Below are 11699 nucleotides of genomic sequence, written 5' to 3'. Positions count from 1 at the left end.
TGTTCTCTTCCTCTAAAGATTCCCCTCACCATTAAAACGCTTGTTATATCTCACAGCCTTTAAATGGACGGTTTTATAACATGTTGGAGAGCTTTCAATCAAACAGCTTTTAATATCTCTGCAAAAAGACGAGGTTAGGACTGGATCTGATAAGATATCGGTCATAGATTTAACATCAGAATCAGGCTCATTGTCCAGTGAGGCAGGAAACTGCGAACAAGTTGGAAGGGAATGTAAGATTGAGGGACGGAAGGGAGGAAGGAGATCTCGATTCGATCTTCATTCCATTACAGCTGGGTGGAATATTAGTTTGAGAAAGTAGGAGAATTTTTACCAAACAGGGTGAGAAAAGATTGTCTAACTTGGGGACTGAACATTTTCAGGCCACGTATCTCCCAACTAGATTAGCAATCCCTCGCCTTATCCTCTCAATAACCTCGATCTACCTTTATTATCCAAAAGGAATCATCCAAAAATCCCTTATATTTCAGTATTTCTGTTTCCAAACGGTAGAAACAACCTTTAATAAAGTCCCTTTACCGCATGTCCTGTCCGTGCTTCCAGGTTGACAATGTGGAAAATGTGGAGCAGGCTACTGGAAAAAAACGGATTCACATATTTTACCTCACAGTTTCGGCACATCTGTGACTGAATTCCCGTTTTTATTAATAAAATTGCCATTTTCTTGCGATATACTGAACACAGGTCTGCACTGATTTTTGGCAGTTGTTATTTGAAGACTTGTGGAATGTCTCCAGGCCGAGGAAACTGGTTCTATTAAAAAGTCTCGCATTAATTGATATAAATTCCCTAAGCGAGAATCACAGCCCTGGACCAAAGAGCCGCTGACCCTGCTCTGAGTGTTTAATCTCGGCAATGACGATTTCACTGATTTGGAGATATGTAATTTGCTACGAATTCATAAAATTGAAAAGAGCCGCAGCGATCATCATTACAATAAACTAAACCCTCCGATATTTTAGAGGAGTGTAAGATGTTGAGAACAGTATCGAAAATTGTGCAGGATAATGAAAATAAGCAGCAGGGATATTGTGTTCTGCTCCCACATGACACAGATCAGCCTCAACCTCTGCTCCCTGCCCGCCGGCTGCTGAGACCTAATCTCTAGATTATAAGCAGATTCTAGGTTGGAGATAAGTATTCAGGGTAGAGCCTAAACACAGCGGGTGGGTCCAAATATATAAAGCAGTTATTTTAGACCAGCGACCTCGTTACAAATTATATATTGCTCAAAGGCATCAATGTATGAATATGACATTAAATGTGTTTAAATATAGTGGGGGGATTTAAAGCAGATTCGGGGCCAGTGACTTCCAACGTGATCTTTCCTGTGTCTCTCTTGTCTCTCTCTCCCCTTCCTCCCACACCCTGCCGGTGTTTATACCTTGTTTTAAATCTGCTGCTCTGGGCCAGTGCATTCCACAGTCTCACAACCCTTTCTACAAATACCCTTTCACTGCTTGACTTCTCTGTTTGTTAGTTATGAATCACCTTGAGGTGCAATGGTGGCTTTTGTGACGTCAAATTAAAAGGCGGCCGATTGGAAACACGTTGGGGTCAACGTTTCTTTTTGCACAGAATTGAACCAAAATCATTCAAGATGGAATATTGTATTTGCTGCATCACAACAAACAAAATCTTGTCATGAATGTTAGCTCATTAGTTCCCCAGTGTCAGAGGAACAATTTTCTGATCTCCTCATTTATTTCATGTAAGACACAAACACAGGTATTCATTAAGAATCAACTCACAGATTGACACTGAGATCATCGCAGCGAGAGATACAGACAGCATCGGGACACAAGGCGGACAAGAAAGATGGATCAATACAAAACGGCCTCAGACTCCAGCAGTCAGTGACCGGTAGCTGATAGATATCAGTGAGTGGAGGCGAGCGACGGAGGCCTAATTTGGCTCCGTGGCTTAGCTGGTCAAAGCGCCTGTCTAGTAAACAGGAGATCCTGGGTTTGACTCCCAGCGGGGCCTTTTTTTTCTTCTTTATCACTCTCCAGGGGTGAGTTTATTCTCGTGTGAAAGGGCTACAATCCTCTTAAATGTAACTGCGGTTGCATCAGTTCCCACTCTGGATAAAGGCTACAGTCGCTATGGGACATGGGTCGAATTCCACCGCTGTCATAATTTTTGGCAGTGCTGATTTTGGCCTTCTCCAAAAATCCATTTTTTCTAAGCGGTGACGTGCGTTACTTTGCTGTGGAAAGAGCAGAAGAACAGCAGTTGGTGTGTGGCGCCGTGATCGGATAGTGGTCAGTACCCTGTGTTGTACCCGCAGCAACCTCGGTTGGAATCCCAGTCACGGTATAACTCGCTTTATATATTTTGTTCTCTCTGGCACCTGCTGATAGAACGCAACAAGAAATCAATCATTACTACATGAAACAAATATTATTTGTTGGCGGTGAAAACCTATTTACTCCTTCAAAACCCCGCACTCTCACATGCCTGAGCTTGATGTGTGATATTTCAAACCCACCTCTTCTCCCAGCTTTTTTTCCCTTCCACAATCAATAGCCCTCCTTTTCTTTCCTCCTTCTATTTCTTTACCACTTTCCTGAGGTATTACCTTAACCTAACATTCACTTTCAACTACTTAACTTCAGCAAACTTAAGTTTGCTCTGCGACAATCGTTGTTCCTGGGGGGACATGTCCCATTTGCACCAATCTCAATTGTTGCTTTGAAACCAGTCGTTACATTCAAACCTGCGGAACCGCTCGACAGACAAGCATTGCGAAAGCAGGGCCGGCCTTCAGAAGCAAAATAGCCGGATTGCACACGGAATTTCCTTGGCCTAATGGATAAAGCGTCTGATTTCGCTGCTAATCGTAATTGGGATTGTTGTCAGTCACGGATCATTCTGTGCCTATTTAAAATGGGTGAGCTCACAGTCCCGGATCATTCTGTGTGTTAGTCTTTTTTAAAGGAATGCGATTTCAGCTGCGACGACCGTGTCCGTTCTATCTCCCACACTTCTGCCCTCACCCCTGACCCTCCCTCCTGGAACCATGATAGGGTTCCCCTTGTCCTCACCTTTCACCCCACCAGCCTCCACATTTAACAGATCATCCTCCGCCATTTCCGCTACCTCCAAAGTGATCCCACCACCAAATGCATCTTCCCCTCCCCTCCCCTTTCAGCATTCCGTAGGGACTGCTCCCTCCGAGACACCCTAGTCCACTCCTCTATCACCCCCAACAGACCTTCCCCTTCGCCTGGCACCTTCCCGTGCAAGCACAGGAGATGTAACGCCTGCCCCTATACCTACCCCCTTCCCACTGTCCAGGGTCCCAAACACCCTTTCCAGGTGAAACAGCGATTTACTTGTACTTCTTGCAATCTAGTGTACTGTATTCACTGCTCATGATGTGGTCTCCTCTACATTGGGGAGACCAAATGCAGATTGGGTGACCGCTTTGCAGAACATCTCCGTTCAGTCCGTAAGGGTGACCCCGTGCTTTCGGTCGCCTGTCATTTTAATTCACCGCTCCATTCCCACTCGGACCTCACCGTCCTTGGCCTCTTGCATTGTTCCACAGAAGCTCAACGTAAACTTGAGGAACAGCACCTCATCTTCTGATTAGGCACTTTGCAGCCTTCCGGACTCAATATCGAGTTCAACAATTTCAGATCATAACCTCGGCCTCTATTAACATTTTTACTTATATTTTTTTCCACACCTTTGTTTTGGGTTTTCCCTTCCCCCCTTTCCTTTTTTTCTCTCTCCCACATGGCAGCTGTCTCTCATCCTGCCAATACACTTCACACCTAATCTGAGCCGCCTTTTGTCTCCACTGTCCTATTACCATCTCGTCTGGTTTTGAATACCTCTTAATGTCTCTTTACTCCTTTTGTTCTATCGCAGCCCTGCCTTCGATCTATTTGATTTCCTTTCCAGTTTTAAAAAAGGGTTCACCCGAAACGTCGACTCTAATTTCTCTCCACAGATGTTGCCAGGCCTGCAGAGTTTTTCCAGCATTTTCTGTTGTTATTTCGGATTTCCAGCATCTGCAGTATGTTTCTATCGTACGAGTTGTTAAGGTGTTGTGTTCGAAGTAGCATTGGGTTTCCCTGCGCAGATGCAAACCCTCTCGCTTAATTCGAAATATATCAATCTTTTCCTAAATCCACTCCTTTATATGAGGTGTTGCGCTGGATTTGCTCACAATCCTCCCCACAACTTCTTGACGACGGCAAACCTTTTCTTCTCTGTTCTGAATTTGACATCAAACCGATCATTTTTGACAGTCCCTCACCTGAATTTTGCTTTTTGCTTACAGAGCTGATTGTACATTTTCAGCATTGTAGATCTGGGTGCACGGGCAGGACAAATGGTGAAGCGGAATTTCTTGCAGATTAGTTCTGTTTGGATACAAAATGTAGTAAACGAAATAGCTGACAGCAGACGAGGTGGCCGAGTGGTTAAGGCGATGGACTGCTAATCCATTGTGCTTTGCACGCGTGGGTTCGAATCCCATTCTCGTCGTTTATGTTAAATGTTTGACACCTTCGGTTCTTTTGACATTCACCTTTAACGTCATGTCCAAATTCACCTTTTGCTCCCAAGCCTGATTAATTTAGCTTATGTCATGTCTCAAGTTACCAATATATACTTTAAAGGGAAAACACTTGTCGGTCTATGGAGAGTGGGACTAATTAGATAGCACTCTCAGAGACAGTTTACTTCAGTACCGTCAGAATCTGAGATTCCAGTACTTAATGAGTTTCACACTTATATGTCGGCGGCTCGTTGGTCTAGGGGTATAATTATCACTTTAGGCGTATCACAGCTGAATTGTGATAAATCCCAGCTTCAATTTCTGGTCGAACCCCACTAGATTTTAGTCAAAACTCAGCTTCGTAGAGCCAATCGACATTGTAGAAAACATAAATACTTTACTTTAAAAACATGTGATTTTGCGTCGTTTTTACCCTATCTTTCTAAATCCCAGAGCTTCACAGGAGCAACTGAAAACAAACCAACTGAGTAAAGTTAAAGGGTCGGTCTCTGTGTTTCATTGGACGTCTTACACCCGTGTTCGATTCTGGGCAATGCAGGACCATTACATTTTGCTTTCTGCACCCATGAGCTCGCCTGAATTGGGATAAACTTACATTCAGCGTTAATCTTCTTGAAACACCTTCTGCCCGGAATATTAGACAGTGCTGCTTTGTCTAGCGCTGAAAAGATGTGAGAAGCTGGCTTTTGAAATGGTCCCACGGGTGCCGAATTCAAAACACCATGCAAACCCACCACAAACACTAAAATATTACCGCAGCTTCGGGCTCTAACCGCCTTTAACAAAATCCTTCCTCCCGATCCTTCTCCTTTCTCGCTCGCGTCTCAGCGTCTCCCTCCTTGTGGAAGCTCGGAGCTGTTTCCCTGAGGTTTGGAATGGATTTACCTTCACTTAACTCAAATTATTACTCTTTTCCTTGAAAACAGAATGACGGAAAGTTTGATACAAATGTCTTTTTTGTACTGCGTTTCATGAAACTTCTTTAATTTAAAATGTTAACCGAAGTACTATTAGTACGAATTCCAGTATCACGCAGTAGTTTGCTGCTGTATTTTGGTAAGAAGCTCACACTTGCATTGGCCGGGAGTCGAAACCTTGTTTCCCACAATGCAGGCGCGAATTTTGCCCCTGAACCGCCAACGCGTACCGGATCTAGAGTTTCAATTGTCCAGTCACAGTCTTCTTTCTGATAATGCAAGGTTAAAAGACAATGCTAAATACTACAGAGTCTAGAAATGAAATTATTCAGAAAATGCTGTAAACACTCCGCAGGTCCGGGATCATCTGTGGAGACGGAAACACAGGGTTAATGTTTCAGGTCGAAGAGCTCTCCTCAGATCCAAGGTTTACACCAATCATTTCAAAAAAATGCTGGTAATTTTATTAAAATTGTTATTTCCATGCTCTGGTCAGCGTGATTTCCAGATGCAGTGTTATTTTGTTGCTTAATATCACAAATTACACAACAAAGCTGGGAGTCCATGCCAGAAACGCCTGTTTATAAACAGGCACTTTAACCAACTAACCCACGGAGCCAAAGCATTTTCCCTGGGTTACAGGAATTGCCGGTCCCTTTGGTATCGCTTATCATTGATTCTCCATCTATAAGTTGTTTCTGAATCCGTGAGTTTGTGCTGCTTTGTGGGTGAGCGGCAGACTTAAGAGATGTCCTGCTCGTGTTGCCAGATTGACAATGTGGAAAATGTGGAGCAGGCTTTTGGATGCAAACGGATTTACATATTTACCTCACAGTTTCGGCGCATCTGGGACTGAATTCCCGCTTTTAATAATAAAATCGCGTGTTTCTTGTTATATACTAGACACAGGCTCTGCACAGTATAGTTGGGCAGTTATTATTTCAAGACTTCTGCAGTGTCGCCAAGCTGAAGCAATTGGTGATGCTTGACCAAAAAGCCAGAAGCTCGTCTGGGATCTCTCGCACTTCAGTCAGTGGAATTCCCTAAGGGAAAGTAAGTTGCAAATTTTGAAATTGTGCCCTGTACACCCAAGCCCAAGTCATTACTATATATCGAGAAAATCAGTGGTCCTAGTCCCGACCTCTGGGGAACACAACTGTGTACCTTCCTCCAGCCTGAAAAACAGCCAGTCACCACTACTCCCTGTTTCACTGTCACTTAGACAATTCCGTATCCATGCAGCCACTGACCCTTTTATTCCATGGTCTTTAACTTTGCTGGCAAGCCTATTATGTGGCACTTTGTCAAACGGCTATTTGGAAGTCCATGTACAGCACGTCAACCTCATTGCCCTCATCAACACTCTCTGTTACCTCATCAAAAACTACGTAGAAACTTACAGTGCATAAGGAAACCATGTGGTCGGCCGTGCTTGTGCTGGTTATTTTGTCCCACATCCCACGTTTTGTGCGTAACACCATCAGTAAATATTTTCTTAATTTAGTAAAAGTTAACGTGTTGATTAAGGGATTGCGTTCCATCAGCAGGTGCCGCAGAGAACAGGAGATATAAATCAAGCTGTGCCATGATTCGGATTCAGAACCGAGGTTGCTGCGGCCACAATGGAGAGTACTAACCAATATACGATCACGGCGACACACATTAGTTGTTGCAATTCTGTTCTGACCACAGTAAAGTCACACACGGCACTGCTTAGAAACGGTGGATTTTCGGTAAAGTGGCTAAAATAATGTGATTTCTGAATCCGTGAGTTTGTGCTGCTTTGTGGGTGAGCGGCAGGCTTGAAGATATGTCCTACCCGCGCTCCCAGATTGACAATGTGGAAAATGTGGAGCAGGCTTCTGCAAATAAATGGATTTACATTTTTACCTCACAGTTTCGGCACACCTGGGACTGAATTCCCGTTTTCAATAATAAAATCGTGGCTTTCTGGATATACACTGGACACAGGCTCTGCACAGTATTTGTGGCAGTTTGTATTTTAAGTTTTCTGCAATATCGCCAAGCCGAGGGAATTTTGGATTTTGACTAAAAAGCGAGGGGCTCATCCGGGATTTGAAACTTCGCCTCTCGCATTTAATACAGCGAAATTTTCTGCGTGAGAATCGTACCCGTAGATACCATCTCTCTCCCTGTCATTGTTTCTTAGTTTCGCTGTGTTTTACCCTGATGGACTTCTCAGATTTCCTTGAACGGCCGAGGCTGATCTAACCTGCAACACCAGCAGAAAAGTGTAAAGAAAGAAATAATGACTGAGACGGCAGGGGAAGTAATTCTGAAAAGTTAACAATGGATTTTCAAGACGAATCTGGTGAAGTGGGGCTAATATTGTTGAATTGAAATATTTCGTGTATCACTTGATATCGTTGAACATTGTATTAGAAAGCGGTATTAGATGGACAGAAGCGGTCTGAAAGCTGTGCGTGGCAGCGAAATCTTACCGCTTCGTTTCCAGCGGCTCGTTGGTCTCGGGGTTTTGATTCTCACTTAAGTACACAAGAACATCAGAAATAGGAGCAGGGGTAGGCCATTTGGACCCTCGAGCTTGCTCCGCAATTCAATAAGATCATGGCTGATCTTCTACCTCATCTCCACTTTCCTGCACTATCCCCAGATCACTTGATTCCCTTAATATTAAAAAATCTATCGATCTCTGTCTTGAACAGACTCAAAGACTGAGCCTCCACAGCCCTCTGGGATAGAGAATTCCAAAGATTCACCACCCTCTGAGTGAAGACATTTCTCCTCATCTCAGTCCTAAATGGTCAACCCCTTGTTCTCCTGGACACAGGCTCTGCAGTTAAAGGATTTCATTGATTGATATGGGAGAGGTTCCCTGGTTCAAATTATTTCTTTACAGAAGGCACGATTGACGTTTCTCCAGAGAATGTTTGAGCTCCAGAGGGCAGAATGCACAGGGTTTGTCGACACAACACACGTGTAATAAAGCAAATATTTTAAGGTGGTGAGCAGATTAAAGCTGACATTTTAATTATTCACAATTCAAGCGACCTCGCTGGCGATTCCCAATCCTTGCAGGACGTAAATGAACGAGTTGTGGTTTTGCTGCAAACCTTCATCACCGAAATCGTACTGAACAGCAACTCTGGTGGTAATGGAACCCAAAAACTTTGAATGACCTTTTCAACCATTAACTAGAAGTGCAACGCGAAATACATTGCAGCTCAGGGGGCATCTGTGGAGAGAGAAACAAAGTTAACGTTTCAGGCCTATTACCCCCCGTCAGAGCTGGAAAAAGCTGGAGTTGTAACAGGTTTTTAACCAAGTGTCGGGGCAGGGAAAGGGGGAGGAGAGGAAAGAGCAAAAGGAAAGGTCTGTGATAGGATGGAAGGCAGGAGGGATAAGAGACAAAATGGATGATGGTGCTTAAAACACCTGTTACATGTCCCATTCGCCTATGACTCGGTAACCATGTGAGTTTTTCGGTCCGTACGAATCAGAAAGTTAGCGGTTGATTAATGGCGATTACCACAAACTTTTTGCACAGATTAGTTAGTTTTGCATAATTAATAGAATAAGCAGTTTTCTAAATGTTAATGGAACCCATTAAGAGCATTTATAGATGACAGTTCTCTTCTGAGTTGTTCCTATCATTCTTTACAGAGCACCTTATTCCGAAGTGCGCCGGTTATCACTTCCCTCTAAAGTACAACAGGTCCCCGGTTCAATCAGCTGTTGTTGGTAGAGATCAATAAAATACATTAACAGCTGTGCGGTATTCTCCTTTTCTCTGTACAGTTCTGTATGTAATCAAAATCTACAGAGACACCGACAGTGTGAGAGATCATTACAGAATCCTGCAGCTCTGCCTCGGTTAATAGCAACAGTTCGGAGCCGCATTTCAGACGCGGCAACAAACCCATGAGTTTGTTTGCTGTTCCCCAGCTCCTGGAGTGAGTGAGGCCGGGACAGCAGCGAATTTCAGGCCACCTGTCCGGCCCCGTTCTCTCAAAGCGCCCGCTGCCTGCGGAAAGAAGCGATTGCAGCCTCAGAGAGCATAAACTGCCCATCACCGCGAAACAGAATATCACTGAAGCAGAGGAGGGGAGAGATTTGCATCTGCAGCGTTTATGTGAGGATGGTCGAGCTTAATATTGATCGACTCATTGTTGTTGAAACCGCTGAAATTGAATCTTTCTCTGGCACTTGTTTCAGGTTTACGTATGAAAAGTTCCTTCGAGGTGAAATCGAAAAATTTGGAGATGCGGTGTAGTGGGACAAGTTAAAGGATCAGCACAGTTAATGTCGAGAACAAATTAAACAGTAGCTCAAGCTGATGAACATTGCATTGGTGAAAATGCTGGATGGAGATTTAGAGTAAGCGAAAGTGGGAAGGGCTGTGCTGCAATTCTAACACTTCTCCAAGCACATTCCGAGCAAGTCATCGACAGTAAAAAGAGGGCTTGGAACGGGTATGGAACTGTGGGCACACGTGCCAGAGCATTGGTATTGGGAATCACAGAAACACCACAGTGCAGATAGATCACATTTCGGCCCATCGAGCCTGCACCGACACATATCCCACCCGATCCCCGTAACCCCTACACCAACACATATCCCACCCTATCCCCGTACCCCCACGTATTTAATCCCCCTAACACTAAGGGTCAATTTATCATTGCCAATCAACCTAACCCGCACATCTTTGGACTGTGGGAGGAAACCGGAGCACCCGGAAAAAACCCACGGAAACACGGGGAAAATGTGCAAACTCCATACAGACTGTCGCCCGAGGACAGATTCGAACCCGGGTCCCTAGCGCTGTGAGACAGCCTTGAGTAGCAGCATTCCCTATCAGCGCCCATATCCCGATTGCTTCTGCCGCCTGCTGCCAGTAATCTGCAACAAATCCATTTGCAGAGAGAGGGCGAAAAGAATCATCAGGGAAAGAGGCATGAACTCAAAATCCAAATTAGCGGGACACGATCAGAGGGACAGTTAATGTTCTGGGGTGAGAACTTCGGTCAGAGCTGCAAACAAATAGGTGTAAGAGAGAGATAATCTATTTCCTCAGTTGGGAGGGTCCAACACAATGGGGCATAATCGTAAAATTAGAGCTATCCCGTTCAGGGATGATGTAAGGAAGCGCTTCTTCACACAGAGGGTAGTGGGAATCTTGAACTCTCTTCCCGAAACAGCTGCTCAGGCTGGGGATCAATTGACAATTTCAAAATGAAATCGATAGGTTTGTGTTCAGTGAGGATGTGAAGGTTTATTGAATCATCGCAGGTAGATGGAGTTCAGATACAGATCTGCCATGATCTAATTGAATAGCGGAGCAGGCTCGAGGGCCTGAATGGCCTCCTCCTGTTTCTATGTTCCTATGACAGTAACAGGACAGAAACATCAACAGCTGCAAACATACGTCGCCTTTTATTCATATTTAACAGCAAAAATATCCGTGCCGTGCACAACTATGCTGTGGTCAGAAAAAATACGCGAAGCCGACGTGTGGCGCTGTGATCACATCATGGTTAGTGCCCTGCATTGTGGCCGCAGTAACCTCGGTTCAAACTTAAATCACGTCACAGCTCGCTTTGCATCTTCTGTCCTCTGCAGCACCTGCTAATGGAACAGACTGTAAAATCAAGCTTTACGACGTGAAAAATGATGTTTTGTTGGCGGTGAAAACCTATTTACTCCTTTTAAACCCGCGCTCTCACATGCCTGAGCTTGATGCTCCATAATTCAAACCCGCCTCTTCTCCCAGCTTTTTCTTCTTCCACAATCAGTAGCCATTCTTTACTTGCCTCCTTCCATTTCTTTGTCACTTGCCTGCGGTATTACCTTAATCTAACATTCACTTTCATGTGCTTGCGTGGTTAAGTTCTCTCTGCTACCACCGTGGTTCATGGAGGCACATGTCCCATTCGCACCAATGTACAACCAGTCGATACATTTAGCTCTGTGTGACCGCTTGACAGATAAGCGCTGCGAAAGCAGGACAGGACTTTAGAACGACAGCGGCCGGATTGTTCACGAAATTTCCTTTGAGAATCTTGCGATATCTTGTTAACTGCAGAACTGGGTTTTGTTTTGATGCTGGCTGGCGCTTTTCCCAAAACTTTTGCAGTGCGTGAGCGACGGGCAGCGCTACCTAGCTGCCAACGAGGGTTTACATGTGAGCCATTGGCCCGCTGTTATGGTGCAGTTAGATTGGAAGTGTTCCGTTTTAATCTTAACAA

The 11699-nt window shown here is 44.5% G+C and overlaps 2 non-coding genes across 2 annotated transcripts; both read left to right on the top strand.

Annotated features, from left to right (window-relative positions):
• Window positions 1-1933: 1933 nt before the first annotated feature.
• trnat-agu (transfer RNA threonine (anticodon AGU)) lies at window positions 1934-2007 on the top strand. The gene has a single exon. It is a non-coding gene; the product is annotated as a tRNA-Thr (tRNA).
• Window positions 2008-4439: 2432 nt separating this feature from the next.
• On the top strand, window positions 4440-4521 carry trnas-gcu (transfer RNA serine (anticodon GCU)). The gene has a single exon. It is a non-coding gene; the product is annotated as a tRNA-Ser (tRNA).
• The last annotated feature ends 7178 nt before the right edge of the window (window positions 4522-11699 follow it).

This window comes from Somniosus microcephalus, unplaced genomic scaffold (genome assembly GCF_052327205.1).
Source record: "Somniosus microcephalus isolate GS21.2 unplaced genomic scaffold, FLI_Smic_1.0 unresolved_chr1, whole genome shotgun sequence".
In the NCBI taxonomy this organism is placed as follows: domain Eukaryota; kingdom Metazoa; phylum Chordata; class Chondrichthyes; order Squaliformes; family Somniosidae; genus Somniosus; species Somniosus microcephalus.
The sequence above is the reverse complement of the archived record's forward strand: the minus strand, read 5'-3'. Positions and strand labels throughout refer to the sequence as shown.